This window comes from Lynx rufus, unplaced genomic scaffold, assembly GCF_022079265.1.
Source record: "Lynx rufus isolate CCGP_SWC_20201006 ecotype Redwood Valley unplaced genomic scaffold, mLynRuf1.p SCAF_4, whole genome shotgun sequence".
NCBI classification, from domain to species: Eukaryota; Metazoa; Chordata; class Mammalia; order Carnivora; family Felidae; genus Lynx; species Lynx rufus.
The window spans coordinates 124,416,213-124,442,746 of NW_025814856.1; the positions used below are offsets into that span (position 1 = coordinate 124,416,213).

At 41.6% G+C, this 26,534-nt stretch overlaps 1 protein-coding gene across 1 annotated transcript in view; it reads right to left on the reverse strand.

The window, feature by feature from the left end:
- Positions 1–15,916: 15,916 nt before the first annotated feature.
- The window catches only part of LOC124524943 (retinitis pigmentosa 9 protein-like), a 33,421-nt gene continuing 22,803 nt past the window's right edge, over positions 15,917–26,534 (reverse strand). Inside the window, exons 7-8 of the mRNA XM_047097395.1 lie at positions 22,491–22,575; positions 15,917–16,062 (exon numbers count right to left, since the gene is read on the reverse strand). The gene's annotated coding sequence lies outside the window, so the exon portion shown is untranslated. The remainder of the gene's footprint in view (positions 16,063–22,490; positions 22,576–26,534) is intronic.

Sequence of the window (26,534 nt, forward strand, 5' to 3'; positions counted from 1 at the left end):
CAGAGATTCTTTCCTCAGCTCCGTCCAGTCTACCAATGAGTTCATCAAAGGCATTCTTCATTTTTTAATTTTTTTTTTATCTCTAGCATTTCTGTCTTAAGAATTTCCATCTCTCTACTTATGTTACCCATCTGTTCTTGCATGCTGTCTACTTTATCTATTAGAGTCCTTAGAATATTAATCATAGTTGTTTTAAACTCCCAGTTTGGCAATTCCAAGATCTCTGCTATATAGGATTCAGATTTTCATTCTTGTTCTGTCTCTTCAAACTGTTTTATGTCTTTTAGTGTGTCTTATAATTTTTTCTTGATAGTTGGACAAAATGTACTGGGTAAAGTACATCATGGGTACTGGGTGAAGAACTGCTATAAATAGGCCACTAGCAATGCAGTAGTAAAATGTGAGGGTAGGGTAAGAATTCTATTGTCCTATGATTAGGTCTAAGTCTTCTAGTGAGGCTGTAACACTGGTGAACTTCACACATGCTTCTTTGTCTTACACATACCTCCCCAACCCCAACCTTTAGGTGGTATAGGACAGCTAGCACATGCTGGAGTTGGGAATTTTCCTTCCCAAGGATACTATAAGCTCTGATACAACTCCAGCAGATTAGGCACTGGTTAGATAGTTTCTCCTGAAGGAAGACATTGTCTAAACAAACAAACAAACAAACAAACAAAAACCCCAAAATGAGCAGGTATACTTAAAAATGGTTCCTTTTTTATACGAAAATACAAATTCAAAGGGGCACATGCATCCCAGTGTTTACAGAAAAATTATCAACAATAGCCAAATTATGGAAAGAAATCAAATGCCCATCAACCGATGAATGAATAAAGATGTGGTGAGTGTGTGTGATGAAATATTACTCAACCATCAAAAAGAATAAAAGCTTGTTATTTGCAATGACATGGATGAAGCTAGAGTTTATTATGCTAAGCAAAATAAGTCAGTCAGAGAAAGACAAATACCATATGGTTTCACTCATACGTGGAATTTAAGAAACAAAACAGATGAACATAGGGGAAGGGAAAATAAAAGAGAGGGAAACAAACCATAAGAGACTCTTAACTGTAGAGAACAAACTGAGGGTTGATGAAGGGGAAGTGGGAGGGAGACGGGCTAAATGGGTGCTGGGTATTAAGGCGCACACTTGTTGTGTTGAGGACTCAGTATCATATGTAAGTGATGAATCACTAAATTCTACTCTTGAAACCAGTATTACACTATATGTTAACTAACTAGAATTTAAATAACATTTTTAAAAATAAAAAAAATAAAAAATAAAATAAAAATCGTTCCTTTTCCCTTGCAGAAAGCACCTAGGAATTATTCTCTAATGTATACTTATTGGAAGCTGGTAGACCTGCAGAAGGTAAAACTGCCTAAAGGTTGGGGGCCCTGCCAATGACTGGGTCTCCCTGGAGTTCTTGGTTCTCAGATGTGTCAACCCTGAGCCTCCAGCAATTTTTCAGTTACAATTCAGATTTCCTTACTTGGTCCTGGTTTCCACAAAGGTTGCTACTCTTGAGTTTCTACTCCTGTAAATTATAATTCTCTGGATTAGCCTGTCCTAGAATCAACCATTTCTCCAAGTTCTGATTCCTTTTAGTGGAGAATGATATTTGGAAAGAAGATCTGAGGGCTGTGCTCCTTGGTCCTGAGGTATTGTTGCTTTAGTCTCTCTCAGAAAACATATGTAATTATATCCACACACACACACACACACACACACACACACACACACGTATACATGAACATACATTATAGCTGTCCATGTACATATATGTGAAAAACATGAGTTCACACTAATATCTCTAACTCAAATCTCCCATCCAAGTACTAACAAGGCCCGACCCTGCTTAGCTTCCAAGATCAGACGAGATCAGGTGCGTTCAGGGTGGTATGGCTGTAGACTGTCTAACTCAAATCTAACACCACTGGGTTCAATCCCCCTTTCCATATTTGTAACTCACTCCCCTGCTAGTGAGAAGTCTGTCTCATAATGGGAGATTTCAAAGACATGTCACTCAGTTAATTAAGTAGACCAAAAATTAATAAGGGTATAGAGAATTTGAACAGAACAAAATTTGATCTAAAGGGTATTTATAAATAAAGAACATCTAAAGTAATTAGCAAATAAATTTGTCAAATGTGGAGCACCTGGGTGGCTCAGTCAGTTAAGTGTCCAACCCTTGATTTTGGCTCAGGTCATGATCTCAGGGTCGTGAGATCAAGGCCACCATCTGGCTCTGGGCTGAGCATGTAGCCTGCTTAAGATTCTTTCTCTCTCTACAGTTCATGCTCTCTCTCTTAAAAAAAAAAAAAAAAAAAAAAAAAGGAAGAACTTGTGAAATACAGCTATAGTATTTAAAAGGACATTTATAGCTTTAACATATATATGGGGGGCTCCTCGGGGTCTCAGTCAGTTAAACATCCAACTCTTTTTTTTTTTTAATTTTTTTTTTTAATGTTTATTTATCTTTGAGACAGAGACAGACAGACCATGAACGGGGGAGGGTCAGAGAGAGAGGGAGACACAGAATCGGAAGCAGGCCCCAGGCTCTGAGCTGTCAGCACAGAGCCCGATGCAGAGCTCAAACTCACTAACCATGAGATCATGACCTGAGCCGAAGTCGGAGGCTCAACCGACTGAGCCACCCAGACGCCCCTAAACATCCAACTCTTGATTTTGGCTCAGGTCATGATCTTGCCATTTGTGGATTCGAACCCCCCATCAGGCTCCGCGATGACAGGCGAGATGTACTTGAGATTCTCTCTCTCTTTTTCTCTCTGCCTCCCTTTCTGCCCCTCCCCACTCATGTGTGTGTTCTCTCTCTCAAATAAAAATAAAACAAAAATAAACATATATGTGGATATGGATATGGAAAATTAATTAGTTAAATGTACAACTCAAGAAGTTAGAAAAGCAAACAAATAAGAAGTACAAAAATATTTAAGGATGGGAATAAAAGAATAGCAATTTATTACACAGAAAATAGAGGAACAACAAAAGACTGATTCTTTGAAAGACTAATTAAACAGATATATTTCTGAGCACAATGATCAAGAAAAAATACAGAAGAGGAGAAATATTAAGTATCAAAATGAGGGGTGCCTGGCTGGCTCAGTTGATGGAGCATATGGCTCTTGATCTAGGGTTGTGGGTTTAAGCCCCATGTTGGGTATAAAGATTACTTAGATAGATAGATAGATAGATAGATAAAAACTTAAAAAAAAAAAAAAGAATCAAAATGATGAGCCACCTGGCTGGCTCATTTGGTAGAACATGCCACTCTCAGTCTTGGGGTTGTGAGTTTGAGTTCCACATTGTGAGTAGAAGATACTTAAAAAAAAAAAAAGATCAGGGGCGCCTGGGTGGTGCAGTCGGTTAAGCGTCCGACTTCAGCCAGGTCACGATCTCGCTGTCCGTGAGTTCGAGCCCCACGTCAGGCTCTGGGCTGATGGCTCAGGGCCTGGAGCCTGTTTCCGATTCTGTGTCTCCCTCTCTCTCTGCCCCTCCCCCATTCATGCTCTGTCTCTCTCTGTCCCAAAAATAAATAAAAACGTTGAAAAAAAATTTAAAAAAAAAGATCAAAATGAGGACATATTTACAGATATCACAAGCATTTTTAAAAATCAAAAATTATGAAAAATTTTATACCTAAGAATTGGGTAACATGAACAAAAAGGACAATTTCCTTGAAAAAATCGAGCTATCAAAACTAAATCAAGAAATGGAAAAAAACCAAACAAACTTATGAACATTGGATAAACTGCATCAGTAGTCAAGTGTACCTACAAAACAAAATACACAACACACTCTTTCAGAGAAGTTCTACCTAACTTTCAAGGAATAGGTAAATAATACTTCTCTTACACGAACTGTTCTAGAAAACAACAACAAAAAAAAGATAAGTTATCTAACTTATTTTGTGAGGCTGGGATATCTTGAAACCAATAAAAGACAATATAAGAATTGAAAATTGTAAAACAATTCCATTTACAATCTTAGATTAAAAATTCTAAGTAAAATACCAGCAAATGGAATCCTACAATGTATATTTAAATATCAAGCCTAAGTTGGGTGTATCCCAGCAATACAAAGATTGTTTAATGAAAGAAAAACCTATTAAGGAATCTACTTTGTTAGAAAGGGGAAGGAGAAAAAATAGGATTATTTCAATAGATTCAGGAAAACCCATTTGCTAAAACTCAACATTCATTCAAAATTTTAAAACTTAAAAATTTTCAGCCAATTTGGAATAAAAGAGACTCTCCTAACTTGATAAAGGGTATCTAGAAAATAACCTACAATAATTCTTTATGGCAAATCATTAGAAATGAAGAAGTGTCTGCTATCAGTCTTTTTTTTTTTTGCCTTTGAATATTTTTAAATTTAATCATTTATGTTTTCTTTGAGATAGAGAAAGAGAGAGAGAGAAGGGCAGAGAGACAGAGAGAGAGACAGAGACAGAGAGACAGAGACAGAGACAGAGTATCCCAAGTAGGCTCCTCACTGTCAGCATAGAGCCTGACTGGCGGATTGAACTCATGAACTGTAAGATCATGGCTTGAGCCAAGATCAAGAGTCAGACGCTTAACTTACTGAGCTACCTAAGTGCCCCTGTTATCAGTTTTTAAAATTGAATATTGTGCTGAAGTTCTTAGAAGATTAAGACAAATGTGAGAATACATTCATTGAAAAGGAAGAAGTAAAACTGCCATTATTTGTAGATGATTCAAGTGTCCACATAAAAAATCTGGTCAAATCTACCAAAAATCTATCTGAATGGTAGATTCAGAGTAATCTACCATTACTTTGAAACTAATGAGAGTTCAGCAAAGTTGCTGGAATAAAAATATCAGTAGATGGGCTTAGCGGGTATTATGTTAAGTGACTAAGTCAGACTGAGAAAGAAATACCATTGATTCCATTAATAAATGGAATGTTAAGGAAAAAAAAGAATAAACAAAGAGCAGAATCAGAACTATAAACACAAACTGATGGTTGCCAGAGAGGAAGGGGCAGGAGGTTGGGCAAAATGGGTGAAGGGGAGAGGGAAATACAGCCCTTCAGTTATGGAATGAGTAAATCACGGGAATAAAAACAGAGCATAAGGAATACAATGGTATTGTACAGCAATATAATGGGACAGATGGTAGTTACACTTGTGGTGAACTTGTGGTGAACGTATAAGCTTGTCAAGGGACACCTGGGTGTATCAGTCAGTTAAGCATCTGACTCTTGATTTCAGCTCAGATTGAGCCCCATGTCGGGCTTGTTGCTGTCAGTGCAGAGCCTACTTGGGATTCTTTCTCTCACTCTTTCTCTCTGCCCCTCCCACACTCTCTTTCTCTCTCAAAAATAAACATTAAAAAAAAATACCAATTTGTCAAATCACTAGGTTTTACACCTGAAACTAACACTGTGTGTCAACTATACTCAATTTTTAAAAAAAAAAAATTTTTTTTTCAACGTTTATTTATTTTTGGGACAGAGAGAGACAGAGCATGAACGGGGGAGGGGCAGAGAGAGAGGGAGACACAGAATCGGAAACAGGCTCCAGGCTCCGAGCCGTCAGCCCAGAGCCCGACGCGGGGCTCGAACTCCCGGACCGCGAGATCGTGACCTGGCTGAAGTCGGACGCCCAACCGACTGCGCCACCCAGGCGCCCCTCAACTATACTCAATTAAAAAAAAAAAAGTCGGGGCGCCTGGGTGGCGCAGTCGGTTAAGCTTCTGACTTCAGCCAGGTCACGATCTCGCGGTCCGGGAGTTCGAGCCCCGCGTCGGGCTCTGGGCTGACGGCTCGGAGCCTGGAGCCTGTTTCCGATTCTGTGTCTCCCTCTCTCTCTGCCCCTCCCCCGTTCATGCTCTGTCTCTCTCTGTCCCAAAAATAAAAATAAACGTTGAAAAAAAAAATTAAAAAAAAAAAGTCAATAGTATTCCTATATACCACCAATACAGTTAAGAAATGTAATTTAAATGAAAGAACTAACTTTCAATAGCAAGGAAATTTATAACTCTAAAAGATATTTATAAAGGAAATTATAAATTAGAAACTTGTACTTAAGGTTTATCCATGGATGAGTGCCTGGGTGGTTCAGTTAAGCGTCGGACTCTTGGTTTGGGCTCAGGTCATGATCTCATGAGTTCAAGCCCAGAGTCAGGCTTTGTGCTGACAGTGCGGAGCCTGCTTGGGTCTCTCTCTCTCTCTCTCTCTCTCTCCCCCCTTCCCTGCTCATGCTGTCTCTGTCTCTCTCAAAATAAATAAACTTAAAAAAAAAAAAAGAGAGATTTATCCATGGAGACAGATGTGATCCTAGTTCATTTATTTAACTCCTGTGTACTACACCATAATTTATGTATTCTCTTGTTTCATGGACATTTGGGTGGTTTTCAATTTTTTTATGTTACAAGCAATGCTACTGCAACAAGATTTTTTTTTAATATTTATTTATTTTGAGAGAGAGAGAGAGAGAGAGAGCGAGCACGCGCATGAGTGGGAGGAGGGGCAGAGAGAGAGAGGGAGACCCAGAATCTGAAGCAGGTCCAGGCTCTGAACTGTCAGCACAGAGCCCAACTGCAGGGCTTGAACTCATAAACTGTGAGATCATGACCTCAGTCCAACACTTAACTGACTGAGCACCCAGGCACTCTTGCAACAAACAGTTTTAATAGATGGCTCCTTGGGATCATATGCAGAATTTTTTTCTAGAATATTTCTAGATGTACAATTGCTAGTTTATGGAGTATGACCCTTTTTCAACTTAAGAAAAAGTTGTTTTTTTTTTACATTTTATTTATTTTTGAGAGAGAGACAGACAGAGCACAAGTGGGGGAGGGGCAGAGAGAGAGTGGGAGACACAGAATCCGAAGCAGACTCCAGGCTCCAAGCTCCAAGCTGTCAGCACAGAGCCCGATGCAGGGCTTGAACCCACAAACCATGAGATCATGACCCAAGCTGAAGGTGGACGCCTAACCAACTGAGCCACCCAGACACCCCAACCATTGTTCAACTTTTTGATATTGTCAGCTTGCTCTCCAAAGTGATTTGAAGTATCACCAGCAGCAGTCTATACATGTTCCTACCACTTCACTTCTTCCTCCTTAACTCTCGTGTTGTCAAACTGGTTACATTTTCCCCCTCAGTCTGATAGTTATAAATGGCATCTCACTGCAAATCCCAAAAGAATGTAGACTCCCTAGGAATTATAATTTTTTCTTCCCTGCTGTTTCCTTAGGGTTACAGTTGTGCTGGTCCCTTTGTAAATATTTGTGGAGGAAATGAGTGAATGAAGGTTCACTAGTAAGGCTGAGCATCCATGATGTGTTTATAGCACCAATATGTTAAAGAGGAAGCTCAAGGTATGGAAAACAAGACTATTATTATTATTACACTTGGTGTTTAAATTTTCAATATAAAATCCAGTGTGTCAACTGAGGGGAAAGTATAAATCAGGCTGCTTTAATGAGACAGAGACTGTCAGACTGTCAAAAGGAGAGTAACAGGGACCGCCCAAGCAACAGAAAAGGCACTGGGCCTGGGAATCCAAAGACCTTAGCCCAATCTCCTTCCAATTTAGGATTGAAACTTCATATATATGGTTAGATTACTTAACCTCCCTGAATCTCAGGTGTCGTCATCTTAAAATAGAGACAATGATAATAATACCCGTTTGGAATCCTGAGCAGAGAACACAGAGTTCACTAACTGGACCTTAACATAAAAATAGCAACCACCACCTAACCTCAGACACCCCACCCCACACAAAATGCCTCAGTTGGCACAAAAACATTTTTATATTAGAGGTCTAGTGGAATCTATGAGCCAGATAGTACCACTACAGACCAAGTAGTACAAAACTGGGTAGTTTCATCTGTGACATCTTCCAGCACAGCCTCAAATCCAAAGCTTCCAATTAGCTGGCATTTCTGGAACACTCTCATTCCAATCCTGCTCCCTGCTGATCTACCTACGAACCCTCTCGATTATGTAACTTGGAAGCCCTGTTTGGCTGAACACAACCCACTATATCCCTCAACCTACTTCTGAATAGTTGCTGAACTTTGTTTCCTCCCAAGGACACTCCTGTTCTGAGCTGCCCTCATAAGGAGGTTCTTCTTTCTTTCACTGTTCATGCACCCCAGCACTGAGATATGGCCACTAGCTTGTGGAAAATCCCAGTTTTCTGGGGACTGACTATTATAAATTTTGGGGGGTTATCTTCAAGAAAAATATTATAAAATTATAAATGCAAACATCTTCTGATACTTCTGTCTGTCACCTTGTGGGTCACTGTGCCACATTCATTGAGGACATAGGAAACCTCTACATGACCACGATATGAAGGAGGGGGTGAATCATCCAAAACTCCAGCTTCCAAGATCTTTTCCTTCCTCAGTGCCAATGACTCTCACCACACAGCATCTGAGCAAAGCACTACTTGATCACCCGCTGGACCTTGTTATAATTAGCAACAGTTCCAACTCTGAAATCCTAAATTTAAACTGTCCATTCTCTGACTACAACTCCCTGTCATGTAAAAGATTTCCATTAATTTTTTCTCCATTTGATCAGCTCCCCTCTGACATTACTTCCTTTCTCTTCCTGACTATATACTAGGCCACTAAGTAGGGTGGGGTGAGGCACCTAGGGTAAAACTTTAAGGAGGCACTCATGTTCACGGTCATGCAAGTACAGGGTATACATTATGTGTCATGATGTATTAATTTCTCACCATGACACTGAACTTTCTTGAACCCTTGCTCTTCTGTCCACAAGCTCTGTAAAACCACAGTCCTTGGTTTGGATTCATGCAATCATTCAAGGTCTCTCCCAAGCAACTGAATATGACTGAGCAAGTGATACACCACTACACATGAGGGAAAATACAAAGTACTGATCCTCATTCCAGGTCAGCCCTCAACTCTACCAGCAATCCTTTTGCATGTTTGTAGAAGACTGTTTTTTCCCTTCCCTGCAGCAGTATGGCAGACATTGTTAGTTGTCAGCTCAATTAATACCCATTCTCTTCCTTAGTCATAGCATCTCAATTTATTGCAAGTGGCAATACGCCTAGCTAAAAGACAACTTCATTTCAGCCATGGGAAGCCATTGTGGTATAAGCTGAAGTTGGGTAGGTCTTCTAGTAAAGCTCCTTAAAAGCAATACTGATGACAGAAGAGAAGCTGCTGTGTACCTGTTGTGCTCTTTTTTACCCTTTCCCTTCTCAACCCCCTGCTTTCTGCCTGGAACAAGCATCTTGGAACATGTGGCATTTTGAAGATGGAAGCCATTGTAAGGATGGCAGAACAAAACGAAAGGAGACTGGGTTCTTTGTGACAGCAAGGAGCTTCCAGACCTGCCCTGGAATATCTCCATCTCTATGTGAAAAAAAAAAAACTTTATCCAGTTTCAGGCACCAGTATTTCTGCTCAAACACAACTTGACCTGGTAATGCAGACAGTCATCCCAAATTTTCAATGTTCCCTTAAAGTCTTTATTCTGCCCTCCATTGAAAAATATCAAGAGTAGAGCGCATGGGTAGCTCAGTCAATTAAGTGCCAGACTCTTGGTTTCAGCTCAGGTCATGATCTCACAGTTTTGTGAGACTGAGCCCCAGGTCAGGCTCTGTGCTGACAGCAAGGAGCCTGCTTGGGATTCTCTCTCTCCCTCTCTCCTCTCCTGCTCCCTCATATACACACACACACTCTCTCTCTCAAAATAAATAAACTTTAGAAAAAGAAAAATATCAAGGTCATCACATGCTAAAGCACTGAAACTCCTGCCTTCAAAGACTTCATTTCCCACCTATCTCAGTAAATTTCTTCTGTCCAAGGGAAAGCATTGTAACCAGGCTTAGCTAACCTCACCTTGCGCTTCCTCAGAACATCCTAACATCCCTTCTCTCTCCACTATAGGTAACATCTCCCTGTCTCTCCATTCTGGCCTTACAGATACCTAAATCTCTCGCTTTAAAAACAAAACAAAAAACTCACAATAATCCTTGCAACCCCACAACTCCCATTAACTACGATCCTAGGCCTTTCCTTTCTTTCCCATGCAAAAAAAGCGGAGTCCGTGTGTGCCAGCTTCTCTCTCCAACTGCTCATGTACCAGCCCACAGACGACTTCCCCAGGCCCTCTGTTCCTCACTCTCCCAACCCAGGGCGCCCTAACTGCCAGAGCCTCTGCACCCCTGCTTTTACTCTCCGCAGCGGTAGGGGCTGGAGCGCCCCTCCCTTATGAATCGCCCACTTTCAGGTCCACACGGTCCAGGCTAGCCTCCTCCTTCCTCTCTCCTTCTCCTCCGTCAGCTCCTCTTCCTTCGTGTCAGCGGTGTTAGGCCCAAGAAGGAAGGAGACCAGGGGCTCAGAGCAGGGGAGACAAGCTGTCTTCACCGAACACACTCAAATGGAAGGGACAGTCCGGGAGAGCGAATGGGACAGGGAACCGACCCGTCCTCTGGAAGCGCCAACACCAGGGCGTCCAGGCGCCGAAGCGAGCATGGTGCCGAAAACTGCTCCAAGGCTTCTCCAGGTGTCCTTGGGAGGAGCAGTCAGGCTCCGATCCTCGCCCAGGGCGCATGCGTGAGCCGTCTGTGGGGGGCCCGCACAGCGCGCGGAGCCTATGAAAGTGGGAGCCAAGGCCCAGGTGTCAGAGACGTTCCGGGTTGTGGAGGTTGGCTTAGAGCAGGTGGGCGTACCGAACACGGTGAGTGGTGGGGTTGGGTGCCGAGGGAGTGGAGGCGACTGACTTGCAGGACAGGGAGTGGGGTGTGAGTCGTGGGTAAAGAGAGGCTGGCTCCCCCGGGATGGGCTCCTCTGGACCGGGGAAGGGGCGCGGTGGGCACGCCCGAGAGGCTGAGGACGAGGGCGCTGCAGGCCAGGCCTAAGTGATGGCCCTGGAGTGGAGCTCCTGGGCACAGCCCGTCACGTTTGAGGCGCTGCGGCAAGTTCTCTCCTGGCCTCAGTCTTCACTCAGTGCTGCTGCTGCTGCTTGGGGGAGCCGAGACTTGTTTGTGCGAGATGCGGCTCGGGCTTGTGGGCAACGCTGCCCGGGTCCCCAACGCCGCGCAGCCCTGTGTCCGCGATCCCAGGCCAGCCAGAAGAGGTGAGGACCCTTCCACCCAGACTTGGAATTCTGAAAGGGAAACAGGAGAACTTCTCCGTTAACTGTACTGTATGGCACTTGAGTGCGACTGCCCCTTCCTAAATATGAACACCTGTCTTTCAGCCTAGGACATGAACGCCTCTTCAGAAAACGCACATTTCGAGGGGCAGTAACGCCAGACCCTTTTTTTATGTGCACGCCATGGGCCAGCAGCTTTACCTGAGTCCGTGGTGCCAGAGTCCCACCTATAATCCATTCTCTGTTCCTGGGGCAGGTAAGAAATCCAAGAAGTTCAGTGCGGTTAGAAACCCTACCCCCTAAAGCAACGCCTGAGGTTTTCTAATACTTGAATCCATGATCTCCCTTTCCTCACTCTGTCCTGACACAGAAGAGATTATGGCAGCACATAGGGGCAGTGTTTGAAGTTCACCATTTTAATAGGTAACATTTGACTTCTAGCTATATGCTGGTTATTCTGCTAAATACTGGACGTAGGTTCTCTCATTTGACCTCAACAACTTGATGGACTAGGTATTACTGCTGTCTTTGTTTCACAAATGGGGGAACTGAGGCTCGGAGTCTGGGACTTGCCCAGAGTTACACAGGAGTCAAACCAAAATTTTATTAAACTAGTCTAGTAGAGGGACCTAGAGCTCCTAGTCCCTATAATTTTTTTTTAACAAGGCCTAAAGATTCTAAAAGCTATTATGGTAAGGTCAAAAAAAAAAAAAAGTACTCTGGGAGAAATATGGCAAAACTTAAAAGTTTGGGAGGTGGACATCTAGGATTTCATGCATTACGGGGTGGGAGAGGGCTTTAGGCAGTGCAGGAGAATCCATGGGGTGATTCTCCCTTCTCACACCTCCAGTAGCAAAGATAATGTTAAACCTATTCTTCTGTGTACCCTGTTGTAGATAAAGCATGTTGTGTATTTTATGCAACTGTTTTCCAAGGAGAAAACTAGGTGTGATAAGGATTTCTTTTGAGTTCATCAGTCACTGATCCCAATTGAGTAGAATTTTTAGTCCAAGGAGCTCCTGGTGGCAGCCATTTTATAGCTGTAGTCTGAGCAATAAGGAATTCTGCCAGCATGTGGTCTACGGACTTCAGCTCCTCACTGTCTCCAGCAAGACGGCTTACTTGACATATTTTGGACTTGTACGTCCACATGAGCTTAAAGAAATTTTTATATATAAGCATTCCGTTAGCTCTATTTCTCTGGTGATCCCCTAATTAATACAGATGTTGAAATGTGATTTTGGAATGGTAGATGAAGGAATTATATGAGGAAAACTCTTGAGGTCAGAGGGTGGGAAATTCCTAAAAGACATGCATATTGTACCTTAAACTTTCTTTGAATTAAAAGGCTGAGATTCCATACTTGTGCAGTTTGTTCATGTGATTCACTTTCAGGTTTGTTTATTTATTTAAAGTTTGAGAGAGAGTGCCCATACAAGCAGGAGAGCGGCAGAGAGAAAATCCCAAGCAGACTCCATGCTGTCAGTGCAGAGTCGGAGGCAGGCTTGATCTGGCAAACTGTGACATCATGACCTGAGCCAAAATCAAGAATCAGACACCTAACCGAGTCACCCAGGCGCCCTGCACCTTCAGGTTTAAAATATTTGTCCTAAGAGTTGTGATTTAGAATTAAAGTGGTGAGTACTGGAAGTAGGACTCAGATTTGTATTGCTTATTTGCTTGTTTTAATTGCAATCAAACTCAGAGATTTTAGGAATTACTGTCTTGTGTAACCTAGAACTGCAAGAAAGAAGCCACTGCAGGTTGGCTAAATAGGGAATCAAAAGATATAATCCATATTAGTACTTATTTCCCTTTATTTCTAGGTTTTGACTTTCTCTGTATTAATCTCATACTTAGCCATTTCAAAGTGGCAAAGATGGTTACAGCATTCCTAGGCCTGTAATGATTTTATGGCTAGGGGTCTCAGAGAAGAGCCCGCTCTTCCAGCAGATTCAATGAGTTCCAAAGCTCACTGTCAGTGGTCTGGCTTTGTCACATGCCCTCCTTGTTCTACTTACCAAGCCAGGAATATGGACCAGTCTCCTTAATCAGTCTAGGTTATATGCCCCATGTTGAAGGTGTATAAGCCAGTCATATTCCATTTGGACATAGAAGGTCTCTCCATTTTCAAAGGAGCTTGAAGGGCCTATTGCCAAGAGACGAATGGATGCCAGTATGGAAAGATAAATGTTGACTATAGATTCACTGAAGATAATTTACATCATTTTTGGATAAAGTTAAGTAGGAAATGAGAGGAATGTATTAGAACTTGTCAAATAGCTGGATAAAATTGTGTATTAAACACATTTGCATTTCCTTGATGACAGATGATGTGAAGCATGTTTTCATATGTATATTTAGCAAGTTTTGTCTGTGTATTTTCTTTGGTGAGGTGTCTGTTAAGGTCTGAAGCCTCTTTTTTAATCAGGTTCTTTTCTTTTTTCTTTCTTTTTTTTTTTTAAGTTTATTTATTTTGAGAGAGACAGAGGCAGCATGAGCAGGGGAGGGGCAGACAGGGTGGGAGAGAGAATCCCAAGCAGGCTCCACACTGTCAGCACAGAGCCTGATGTGGGGCTTGAATTCATGAACCACGAGATCATGAGCTGAGTCAAAATCAAGAGTCAGATGGATGTTTAACTGGCTGAGCCACCCAGGCACCCCCTAATTGGGTTATTTTCTTAATGTTTTAAGGGTTCTTTGTATATTTTGGGTAACTGTCCTTTATCAGTATTTTCTCCCAGTCTGTGACTTTTCACTCAGTTGACAGTATCAGTATCTTTTGCAGAGTTTTAAATTTTAATGAAGTCAGCTTTCAGTTCTTTCTTGCATGCATCATATATGCCACTAGTATTTTGTATAAGAAGTCATCACTATACTTAAGGACATACAGGTTTTCTGTTATCTTCTAGGTCTTATAGTTTCTGCATTTTGCATTGAGGTTTGTGGTCCATTTTGAGTTAATTTTTGTGAAGGGTGTTTAAGGTCTTTTTCTAGAATCACTTTTTCCACGTGTATGTTCAGTTGTTCCAGGATGGTTCGTTGAAAAGACCATCTTTGCTCCATTGTTTTGTCTTTGCTCCTTTGTCAAATATCAGTTAATTACACAGGTCTGGGTGTGGGCTCTCCAGTCTATCCTATTGATCTGTTGGTAACTTCTTAAGTGTTTGGTAGTCTTCAATGGGCCCTTCTGGGCCTGTACTTTTTGTTCTAGAAGGTTATCAGTTGATTTTTTCTTTAATAGATATAGGTCTATGCAGATGTCCATTTCTACTTGTATGAGTCTAGCAAACTCTGTCTTTCAAGGAATTGGTCCATTTTGTGTAGGTTATGAAAGCTGTGGTAATAGAGTTCATAGTATTCCTTCCATCTTTTTAATGTCCATGGGATCTGAAGTGGCACCCTCTTTCACTTCTGATACTAGTCGTTTGTGTCTTCCCCTTTTTCACTCAGTAAGCTGGCTGGTGGTTTATCAACTTTATTGATCTTTTCAATGAACCAGCTTTTTTATTTTATTTTTTTATTGATTCTGTTGTCAATTTCATTAATTCTGCTTTAACTTTTATTTTCTTATTCTTTGAATTTAATTTGCTCTTTATTTTCTAGTTTCCGAGATAGAGACTATATAATTGATTTTCAAATCTTTTCAATTTTGTAAATTTCCCTCTAATCATTACTTCCATGTCATCCAACAAATTTTGACAAGTTCTATTTCATTTAGTTCAAAAATCTTTTTTTTTCTTTTCTTTTTTTTTTTGAGTAGGCTTTGTGCTTATCACAGAGCCCAGTGCCAGTGCTACTCATGACCCTGAGATCAAGACCCTGAGGTGAGACCAAGAGTTGGACGCTTAACTGACTGACTCACCCGGCACCCCTAGCTCAAAATCTTTAAATTTCTCCTGAGATTTCTTCATTGACTCAGTGTTACTTAGTATTTAATCTCAAAGTATTAGGTGATTTTACAGCTATCCTTGTTTTCTATATTCAGTTGTAGGCTAAGAGCAGACACTGTATGATTAATATACTTTTTAATTTGTAAAAGTGTTTTTTTATGGCCCACAGTATGTACTGTCTTGGTGAGTGCTCCATGTGGGTGTGAGATGTGTATTCTGTTGAATAAAGAAGTCTGTGGATGTCCATTATTTCCAGTTGGTTAAGGGTACTGTTGAGTTCAGCTGTCCTTACTGATTTTGTACACCTGCCACATCTGTCCTATTCTGATACAGGAGTATTAAAATCTCCTAGTGGTAATAGTGGGTCATTCTATTTCTCCATGTATTTCTATCACTTTTGGCCTCACATAGTTTCACCCTCTGTTAAGGGCATGCACTTTAGGGAGGGATTGTTACGTTTCAGTGAAGAATTGATGTTTCATGTAATGCCACTCTTTATCCCTGATCACTTTCCTTGGTCTGAAGTCTGCTCTGTCTGAAAGAAATACAGCTTGTCCCCTTTCTTTTGATTAGTATTAACATGGTACATCTTTTTCCATTCCTGTCTTCATATTTAAAGTGAATTTTTTTTTTGTAGACAATACAGTTTTTGCCTTTTAGGGTGTCTTGTAATGTTTTATTAATTGCCAGGCATTCTGTACTGCATAAAAGGAAGTGCTCTAAATAGGCTTTTAGTGACATGGTAAGTTGTGGAGGTAGGACAGGGACCATAGTGCCATGGTTATAGAAGGACTGTGATTTTAGGTCTCAGTCTTTTAGTGAGATTGTGCCTTTGGACTATGAACTATGCCTTCTGCCATTGGGCAGGGAAGGGTGGTTAGGGTGGTTTGAGATAAGTATTTGCTTACACCCTGATCAGTTAGGCTCTGGTCAACTAGCTTGTCCTGAGGTCTGGTGTTAGTGTTGGCTGGAGTTCTCCTTGTGTATGTCACAGTGGTTCCTCTTCTCTCCTCTTCCTGTGGGATCTTTCTCCTAGATTTAATGTAAGAAACTGGTTGAGCTACTGTAGATAAAATTCAAAAAAAGCAAAGGGCAGCAGGGGATGGGGGAGGATTCCCTATGAATGGATCCCCTTGAAGTTTTTAACAATCAGATTTGTTCTCCTTGAGCCTGCAATTTGTCAGTAACAATAGTTCAGGCTTCCCTGTCCCACTACTAATTCCCATGGAATTTTTATCTCTTGGGTTTATACCCCTCTAAGTTGCACTTATCTGCATTCACATATCTCTCCAACACTGGGGTAGCACTTTGCCTGTAACCTACTGCTATGAAGGGTCTGGGAAGAATTCTTGATTTTTTCAGTTCACCTTTTTACTTTGTTTGGAGTAAATGACTTCCAAACTTCTTACATATCCAGAATCAAACTCTACCAGCTTTTAATATTAATTAGACATGCAGTACTCATAGGTGTGCAATTGAAATAGAGGGACAAATTCATGCTTTTATAAATAGGCTGATTTTGATTCAATAGTAAGTTCTCTTTGCATCCATTCCCTCCTTTGTATAACAAGATGAATTAATTTTCTTTTGACATTGGCCAACATCTCCCCATTTCTCCCACCACCCAGCCCCTGGCAACCACCATCCTACTGTTTCTGAGTTCATCTTTTCTAGATTTTACATATAGGTGAGATGATATGGCATTTGACTTCCTTTATTGAACTGACTTCTCTTAGGAAAAGCCCTCAAGGTCCATCTGTTATCACAAGTGGCAAGATTTCCATCTAAAAAACAAAAGGTTGGGGCACCTGGGTGGCTCAGCAGGTTAAGCATCTGACTTTGGCTCAGGTAATGATGTCATGGTTCATGAGTTCAAGTCCCACGTCAGGCTCTGTGCTGACAGCTCAGAGCCTGGAGCCTGCTTTGGATTCTGTGTGTGTGTGTATCTTTCTCTGCCCCTCCCCAGCTCATGCGTGCGCCCTCTCTCTCTGTCTCTCTCTCTCAAAAATAAATAAACATTAAAAAATTTTTAAGAAAAAAAAAAGCAAGGGGGCATGGGTGGCTCAGTCGGTTAAGTGTCTGACTTTGGCTCAGGTCATGATCTCACAGTTTGTGGGTTCGAGCCCTGCATCGGGCTCTGTGCTGACATCTCAGAGCCTGGAGCCTGCTAAGGATTCTGTGTCTCCCTCTCTCTCTCTCATCTCTCTCTCTCAAAAATAAATAAACATTTAAAAAGTTAATAAAAAAAAAAAGAAATGTTTTAGGGCACCTGGGTGGCTCAGTCAGTTAAACATCGACTCTTGATTTCAGTTCAGGTCTTTTTTTTTTTTTTTTTTTTTTCTACATTTATTTATTTTGGGGACAGAGAGAGACAGAGCATGAACAGGGGAGGGGCAGAGAGAGAGGGAGACACAGAACCGGAAACAGGCTCCAGGCTCTGAGCCATCAGCCCAGAGCCTGACGCGGGGCTCGAACTCCCGGACCGCGAGATCGTGACCTGGCTGAAGTTGGACGCTTAACCGACTGCGCCACCCAGGCGCCCCTCAGTTCAGGTCTTAATCTCAAGGATGTGAGTTCAAGTCCTGCACTGGGCTTTGTACTGGGTGTGAAGCCTACTTAAAATGTGTGTGTGTATATATATGTATACAGATACATATGTGTGTATAACATATATACATACATATATATATATTATACACACACATACAGCTGTATACAGATACAGATGTATCTGTACACACACACACACACACACACACGCGCGCGCGCGCGCGCACACAAAAGATTTTGGTAGCAGTTGGAAGAAGTAGGGAAGGAGGGATTTCCAGAAAAGTGAAGAGAAGTTGGCCTGTGGGGAATCCACATATGGCTAGAGCCTACAGGCTTAGTGGGACAGGGAGATGATACAGATACAAATCAGATAATAAGGGCCTTTATGGTACCCTAAAGAATGGGGTCATTGTTCCTCATTTCCTGAATGGCAGTGATAAGCCCTTCAAATACTGTGCTGGAGTGAGGAGGGGTCACAGTTGAGTCAGAAATAAAATTCTGGGGGCACCTGGCTGGCTCAGTTGGTGGAGCATCTGACTCTTGATGCTCAGGGTCATGAGTTTGAGCCCCATGCCCCACAGTTGGGTAATCTCTACAGTTGGGTGTAGAGATTACTTAAGAAAAGAAAAAGATAATTCTGGAGGTAGTATGGACTACAGACCTGTGAATGTCAGGGGGATGGGTAAAGGAAGTTACTAGTAGTTACTGAGGTAAAAACATAGGAGAGGACTTCAAAGTCCTTCGCATGGTAGAAGAGGGAAGGTATTACAAAGAGTAGCCATGGATTTTGATTAGTGAGTGACAAAACTTTAACACCTATGTTTTTGCAGTAAGTGGCTGAATAGGGTCCTGTGGTAGATTCTACTGGCAGAGATCTGCTATTATGGTATTTTGTTCCACTGTATGATATGGTACAACATATGGTAGGAAGTTATCTGAGTCATGAACTTCATTCTGTTGGCTTCTAACCTCTATAGACAGTGTTGAACTCCCAACGTGAGACTTATCTGTTTACTTTCAATACAGGAAGAAACCCATGAGCTTGTATGTATAAATACATCAGGCCAGGTCTGACAGGCATTTTGATGCAGTCTTAAACAGTGAAATTGAGTTCATAAGATCAACCTCACTATATTGAGTAAACTGCCTCATAAATACTGATCTGAGTATAATTACTGCTTTTATATACTAAGTAGAGGTTTTATCTTAACTTTGTTAATCGTATACATTTGTTTTGCAAAAGCAAATGCCTTTCCTTAAATTAATTTGTATGAGAGAAATGTGTCTGTCATTCCTGGCACCACTGCACTGTTTACCCCTAAAGAGTGGAAAATGGGGGAAGATGTGTGTATGTGTGAATGAATAGTGCTGAATGAACAGGTTTAGAAAGGCTTGTACATACAAAGGACTTTTGTTCTCCTTTGCTCTATAAGAGCTGACATAATTATTCTTTCTTCAGCCACAACAATCCGGAATTATGCTTAGTGGGTGCTTGGTCTCTTTGAAAAACCGCCACTACTAAGTAGGGGTGATTCATGATATGTTATCTGATGGTCTGGCAACCAGTCAGAACAGATGCCTCCTCTTGTAGTGAAGGAGGGTGCTGGAGGCCCCACTGTTCTGGTCATTGCCCTTTCACTTGTTGAATCCTGAGGGGAGAAAGTGGGGGGCCATTAGCTACCAACTAGCATGGAAGAAATGCCATATTTTAACACTTGGTGTGGCCACTTGGCTGTGTACTGGCTGAATGTTGGGACCAGCTGCAGGAGACAGAGTGACTACTGTATTCTCTTTCCAGGTTTCAGAAATGGAAGTCTGTATTTTCCATATTCAGTGGTACTCAGTGAGTATCCTGGCTTCCTTGTTCCTCAGTCACCATTGCCCACTACACTTAACTGACGACCTATGTTTTATAACACAGCACATTTCCAGCACTGTAGTGGTTATAGAAAGAAAAAGAAAACAAGAGAGACTCAGACTGAACCTCAGCAGGCTGAGAACATGACTCAGAAACAAGGCACCCACTCAGAAGGTGATATGGTGACCAGTATCCCTACTTCTAATATTGACATAGAAATGGACGACATTCCTGAAGAAACAGATGGCGTTTTGTCTTCTGTTGCCCAAAAGAGGGAGCTACACGGTAAGAGCCCTTCTAATAACAGCCTGTATAGGACATCACCTCAAGGAAGCTATGCATCTGAGAAAGAGAAAATGAGGCTAGAACAGAGCAAAGGATCCCTTGTAACGCAGTTCTGGAAGACTCTGAAGGAAACTATGCGTTTGTATGACCTAGCTTATGGTAAAGCTATGCCAGAGAAGATGGTGCAGGACAATAGGATTTCACAGAGTTCTTGGGAAAATAGAACTTTCCCTCATGAGGGTACAGAGGGCATTACATGTAAAGATGAAGAAAGCACTGTCTGGTTGGAGCAGTGTCATGATGTAAGACATGATGATGTGGTAAAGTTGGGCTCCATCATGAATATGAACTTGTGTAAAGAAAAAAGCTATGCAGCTGCTCCCCAATTCCTATCTTCTCCAGATGAAGCAAAAGACAGAGATAGAATCCAGGATACCCTGAACTCAAATCTGTGCCTGTCTTCTGGAGATGGCAATAAGCTCCAGCAGGAAATGCCGGTCTGCCCCAGCAATAAAGCCATTGAGGACCTGAGCCTACAGTCCAATCCCAGAGTCCCCTTCGCATTGAGGAAAGCATGCTAGACAATGGTAGTGGGGGCCATGGCTTCCCTGTGAACATAAATGAAGTTGAAGTGATACAGAGCAACAGCTACCCTGAGAATTATGTCCCTCCTCCTATCTCGCTGGCCAAGTTCAACCAGGCTAATGGAGGCATTCAGTGTGATATGAGCCAGTGGCAGGATGCAGAGCTGGAGCAATCCCCTGAGCAAATGCTTTCCAAAGATGAGTCATGACTAGACTACAAAACTAAGGGATCACAGAGAAAGTCAATCAGGAATAGGAAATTGAACACAAATGAAGAAAAAATGACCATAAATGATGAGATTGAGGAGGAGTATCATGAGAACTTCAAAAAGTGTGCCAAAATTAAAAAGACTGTGAAAGGCAGAAAGCAGAAAACCCTGAGCAACTTCTTAAGTGGTAACATAGTGTATTTGTTGAAGAAAATGCTGCCTTGAACACTGTTCTTCCCGAGGATTCAGAAGACTGTGAGTTGGAAGAGGAAGCTGAAGGTGAAATGTATGAGGTAGAATGCCTCTTTGAAGAAGTTAGTCCACCAGACCCTGTGAATTCCTCAAAAAGAAGGATTTATTAAAAAAAAAAAAATTAAAAAAAAAAAAGAGGGGCGCCTGGGTGGCGCAGTCGGTTAAGCGTCCGACTTCAGCCAGGTCACGATCTCGCGGTCCGTGAGTTCGAGCCCCGCGTCGGGCTCTGGGCTGATGGCTCAGAGCCTGGAGCCTGTTTCTGATTCTGTGTCTCCCTCTCTCTCTGCCCCTCCCCCGTTCATGCTCTGTCTCTCTCTGTCCCAAAAGTAAATAAAAAACGTTGAAAAAAAATTTAAAAAAAAAAAGAAGGATTTATTGCAATGCCAGCAGGATAATCAGGATGCCACCTGAGTGGTCTCTCCCTCCTCAACTTATCGTCTGGCCCACCAGAAATAAGGACAGGTTAAAGCATGTTGAATATGAGAGCATCCCTATGGTATATGAAGTGACAGGACAGGATGGCAGGATCCAAAGGGAACGTATGATGGCCATGCAGAAGGGACTGGAGTCTAAGAGAGCCTCTCACAAGTCATGGGAATGTAAGTGACTAATGGGCTGATCCTATTTGGTTGTCTGTGGTGGTTCCATACCGCATCCTGGAGGCAAAGGCAGCCGTACATCAATAGTATTTCTCCATTTTGAAAGTATGTTCTTAAGCAATTATAGATGCCCATGTGTGCAGGATTGGCAGAGATCCCAAGTCTGAGGTCCTGCATTCCAGGAAATTGTAATGTAATTTGAAATAAAGAGCTGTAGCAGATGATGGAGAGCTGGTTGGTCTTAAAGGACAGTGGGGTTGAGAGAGAAAGGAGAGATGGACATTGAGGTAGGTGGTTGCTGAGAATGGGCAGTCCATGTGGAGGCAGTGAATTGTGATACAAATTTGGGGACTGTGGTTTGAAGAGGGAATGGAGACAGCAGCATGAGCTTATCAAAAGGGCAGCCAGGGCAGGTCAAGTGTGTTCCAGGGATTGAGCTTGAGACCAGCCAGGCAGAGGGGAGACCTGTGATGAGTTTAGAAGGTAGGTCTAAACAGAATGGGCTAAAGTAGTAGATATTTTCCTTTCTAGATGTTTTTCCTCTAGGCAATAAGGAGGTGCCAAAGCAAACTGAATAAAGGACAGGAAGAAGTATGCTCTAGGAATCGTCAGCTGGCAGTACAGTGTAGGAGGAATTTGAACTCTGCCTATATGGCTGAAACCCCTGTATAAAGTCAGTTTAAGTGAACTTTGAATATAAAATGATGAGGGTCTTAACTCTCATGGCAGTAAAAGTTTTACATCTCAGAGAATTCATTAACGAAATTGACTCCTTAAGAATAGAAGGCTGGGTTTTGAACTTGAGTACCTAGAAAAAATGGTAACATCTGTGGTAAAGTAAACTTGTGAAGGGAATTTGTTTTGCTTTATGTGTGGCTGTCAGTGGGAGGACTGGACCAGCAGGTCATGCACACCTGGTTGAAGCTGGAGTTTGGATCACCGTATTTTTAGGGAGGGGGCTCAAACGAGTGGGAAGGGTCCAAAGTAGAGCCTGGGGGATGATTGTATCTGGGGTGCAAAAGTGAAATGAAGCAGGTAAGGGTTGAATGGGATACATAAGGACCCGCAGGAAATTTAATTAAGCTCAGTCTTAGCTCCTAAACCAGAACACTGGCCATCTTACCTTTAGTCTTCTTAAAGTCTCATTTGCCTCTGCTGTCATTTCTCATCAGTGTGTAGGAATCCATTTTTTCCATCCTATCACAGCCCTGTGAAGAAGATAACCTCAATTTACTCTTGGTTATGCAGTGAAGATGGTAATTTTCAGGGTGAACCTCTAGATTATGTCTGTTACATTTTTTTATTGCTAAGGACTGTAGAATGATATAGAATAGGATCTTGAAAAATAGGTTTTCTTGAAAGATGTATTATTTATTTATTTATTTATTTATTTATTTATTTATTTATTGCCATTGTTTTTTTAAGCAATTTGGGTTATTTGCTGTATGAATCACTTCTTCCCTCAGGTAACTGTGAGAGATGGAAAAGCAAGGTACCTTACAAAGTTTCAAACAGATTCGAGGCAGATGCTGTAAAGTTTAGGAAACAGCCAGCAGGTATAGAGTTGGTATCTATCCTGTGTCTGGTTTTCAATGTCATGATTAGCTTTTAGGGCTTTGTTTGGGGTTTCCTACTCAGTGCATGTTCTGTCCTCTAAAACTAACACTGCTTGTGGGCAGTGAAAAATGGCAGCATTCTAACTGGGTAGTAGACCTGTATCTATATAGATCCTTGCTCACAAGCAGATTGGAGCCTAAGCCTTTTCATTCTGTGGAGTGTCATTTTTATGTCAGTTTTCCACATTTAATTCACCAGTGCTGTTATGGCAGTGTGTTGTATGTTATATGGGATTTTGTAAGTTATCCTGCTGGTTCAAAGTGTCCCAGATTAGAGCTAGTAGAGCTGGGCACTGGAAGTTCAGGATCTCCCTTAAAAGTTCAGGATCTCCCTTAAAGGTCTAGTAGTTTGACAGGCTTCTCTTCACACTGGGTCTTGGCATTGAGTATCCCTGCCACACCTTCAACCCCTAGGCCTGGGGTGTCAGGGAGAAAGTGCTTATTGGCTTTTTAAATGGGCCATTCCTGCCTTGCAGCGGTCATAAAGTAAAGGTTGATAATCATGCTCCAGCAAAATGTTAAGACCTTTAACTTTATCCTAAAGATGAAAATTAAAGATATTAGTAATGATTCTTTGTATAAGATATCTTGAGTTTTACAGCTGATTTAAGGAACTGTATTACTCTATTATTTTATAGGAAACAAATACTGAGTTCCAGCTACATAAAAGAACTAAATATTGCATCATTATGGTGGTTTAGAACATGTGATCATCCATTGATTTAATCTAATAAAGCTGTTACACCAACAAACAAGAAAATATGACATTGTAAAGCCTTTGCAATTAAAAGATATAAAACAGCAAATAAATTGAATTGTGTATGTGTGTGATTCTCAAGCATTTTGTTCCCGTCTCAAAATGGCCACATCACTGGTAACACCAACTGAGTTGGGTCATTCCTGAATACTTCTGCCATGTCTATTACTGTCTTATAATCTCAGGGACCTTTAAATATGGGGAAAAGGATGGCAGAGTTGAGGACAGACTAAATAGATGGATTCCCCATGAACAGGAACTACCCTGAAGAGAGAGACAGTACCTTTTTCATTTTTTATAAATGGAAACCAGGCATATAGTAGGTCCACTGATGGGTATGTCCCATGGTGGTTTGTAGTATGTTACTTACTTCCAGTATACACTTGTAGAAACAAGGGAAACTTTAGGCAAACAAGAGTTCCTTATACTCGGAACCTATGACCTAGATGGTAAATTTGTGGAACCAGTCTTCTCCCAATAAAAGATACAGGTTAAGTCTGTGGCTAGGTGCCAAAATGTTTATATGTGGATGAAGGCTGTCCTAAGAGTAATTATAAGATATAGGTATTTGGCAGATATGGAGAGGCTAGGGTAACCTCTTGGAAGGGCTCTCTGAGTGATCGTATCAACAATATTTTGATACATATGGATGGATCCACTCAATATTGCCTCTAAGTTGTCCAATGATTTAAACTATATATATATATATATATATATATATATATATATTTGACTATATTTTTATATTTTTAACTCCATATGGTAACAAAGTATCTCTCAAGATAGATTAAGGAGATGGTAAAAAGTGATGGCACTGCATGTTTTCAGATGAGATGCAAAAAGGCAAGCAAAAGATGATACGGTTTCTAAAGCTGGTCTTATGAGAAGATCTGACTTATTTCCTGCCTAACTCCTATTTAAAAGATGGAGTAGATATTCTAGGAGAATATCTGTGACCCCTATCCCCACCCGTGGCTGGATTATGTGACTCTCCTATGTGTCTTCTAGTAACACCTGCATTTTCACTTTCATAGCCCATTATGTGACATATCACAGGACAGTTACAACGTTTTCAACCTTGAGACCATGTATTCCTTAGGGCTATAGATTATTGTCTCCAGTAGATTATCTCCATGGCATAGTTAGTATAGAGCCTGGAACATCATATGCACTCAAGTATTTGTGAATGAATGGCTTAGTGTCAATTTAAATGAACAGTTTTGTCCTTGGCACTGTTCCCACCAACATTCCAAGCCCAGCACATAACTGAAATGGGAAGGCTGGAATAACTGAACAATAAGGAACACTTGAGTCCAGATGATCCAACTTCTGAGCTTATTTGGGAACTACAGGAAGGCATTCCACTACTCTAACTCCCTACCAACAGTTCTGATTCATTCAAATTCCAACAGTCTGATTCATTCACCTATAAATCCCCATGAGAAGATTAAAGAGTGTGGTTTTTCATTAATGTGTTAATAGGGGTTGAATCCGATTGCTTTTTTGACACCTGTGAAATAGGAGTTTGAAGTGTGGGTAAACTAATTCAAGGCATTTAAATGGACCATAACTGGGGCTCTCTGGCTAGTAGGAAGATATTGGACCCTAGAAGTTAGGAAAGATGGTAATGCCGGTATATGGAAGAGGAAACAGAAAAAGAGGACAACTCCAATGAACACTTCCCTGCTTTGTAATCCTTCCCAAAGTCTTTATTCTAGAGGCCAGATGAGAAGTCAAGCATAGGTTTGGAAACTGGAGTCCAAAATGAAGGGTACATCCTGATACCACCTTCTGTTTCATTTTCCCAAGCAGTTATTATACCCCATGGCACAATGAGTTCCTTAGGGTCAGACTCTGACATGAAGATTTGTGTGCAGGGAGTGCTTTAATGGAGAGTGCTTTGGGGAGTAAAATCTCTGAAGGGGCAAAGAAAGGATGATTAAGCATAGGGAAGAAGTTTGGATATGATGCAGCAACAACAAAGACCTCAGCCAATCCAATTGGGAGCTCCTGAGCTGCAATGATCCTGCAGAATTTTCTCAACTGGGGTAAGAGGACACACCTATACCCGTGCACTGACCAGTCACTGATACAGGATGACCCTTAGAAAGGAAGCATGACCTTGGGTACTGTGGCTTTCTTCAAGAAAGATCAAATCCCTGGATAGGGGAAGTCAGTTGTAAGTTGTCAGTTGTTAGCCATCCCAGCAGGTGGGAGGGTAAATATTTTAGTCTGAAAGTCAGCAGTGGGAACTAGGCAGATACCAGTAGCACAACAAAGCATCCACTACAACTTCCAAATCAGGTTCCAACTGGAGCATGTAACCATACTTCTAATAAATTCACATTCTGTTAGAAGTCTAGGGGCACCTGGGTGGCTCAGTCGGTTGAGCATCTGACCAGCTCGGGTCATGATCTCATGGCTCAGAAGTTTGAACATTGGGCTCTGTGCTGGCAGTGTGGAGACTGCTGGGAATTCTCTCTCTCTCCTCTCTCTCTGACCCTCCCCAACTTGTGCTTTCTCTCTCTCAAAAGAAATAAACTTAAAAGAAGTTGAATCTAGAGGTGCACCTGGGTGGCTCAGTCAGTTTAGTGTCTGACTCTTGATTTTGGCTTAGGTTATGATCCCATGGTCATGAGATTGAGCCCCAAGTTGGGTTCCATGCTCAGCATGGAGCCTTCTTGAGATTCTCTCTCTCTCTCTCTCTCTCTCTCTCTCTCTCTCTCTCTGCCCCTGCCCTGCTTGCACACGAACGTGCACATGCAACTCTCTCTCAAAATAAACAAAGTTGAGA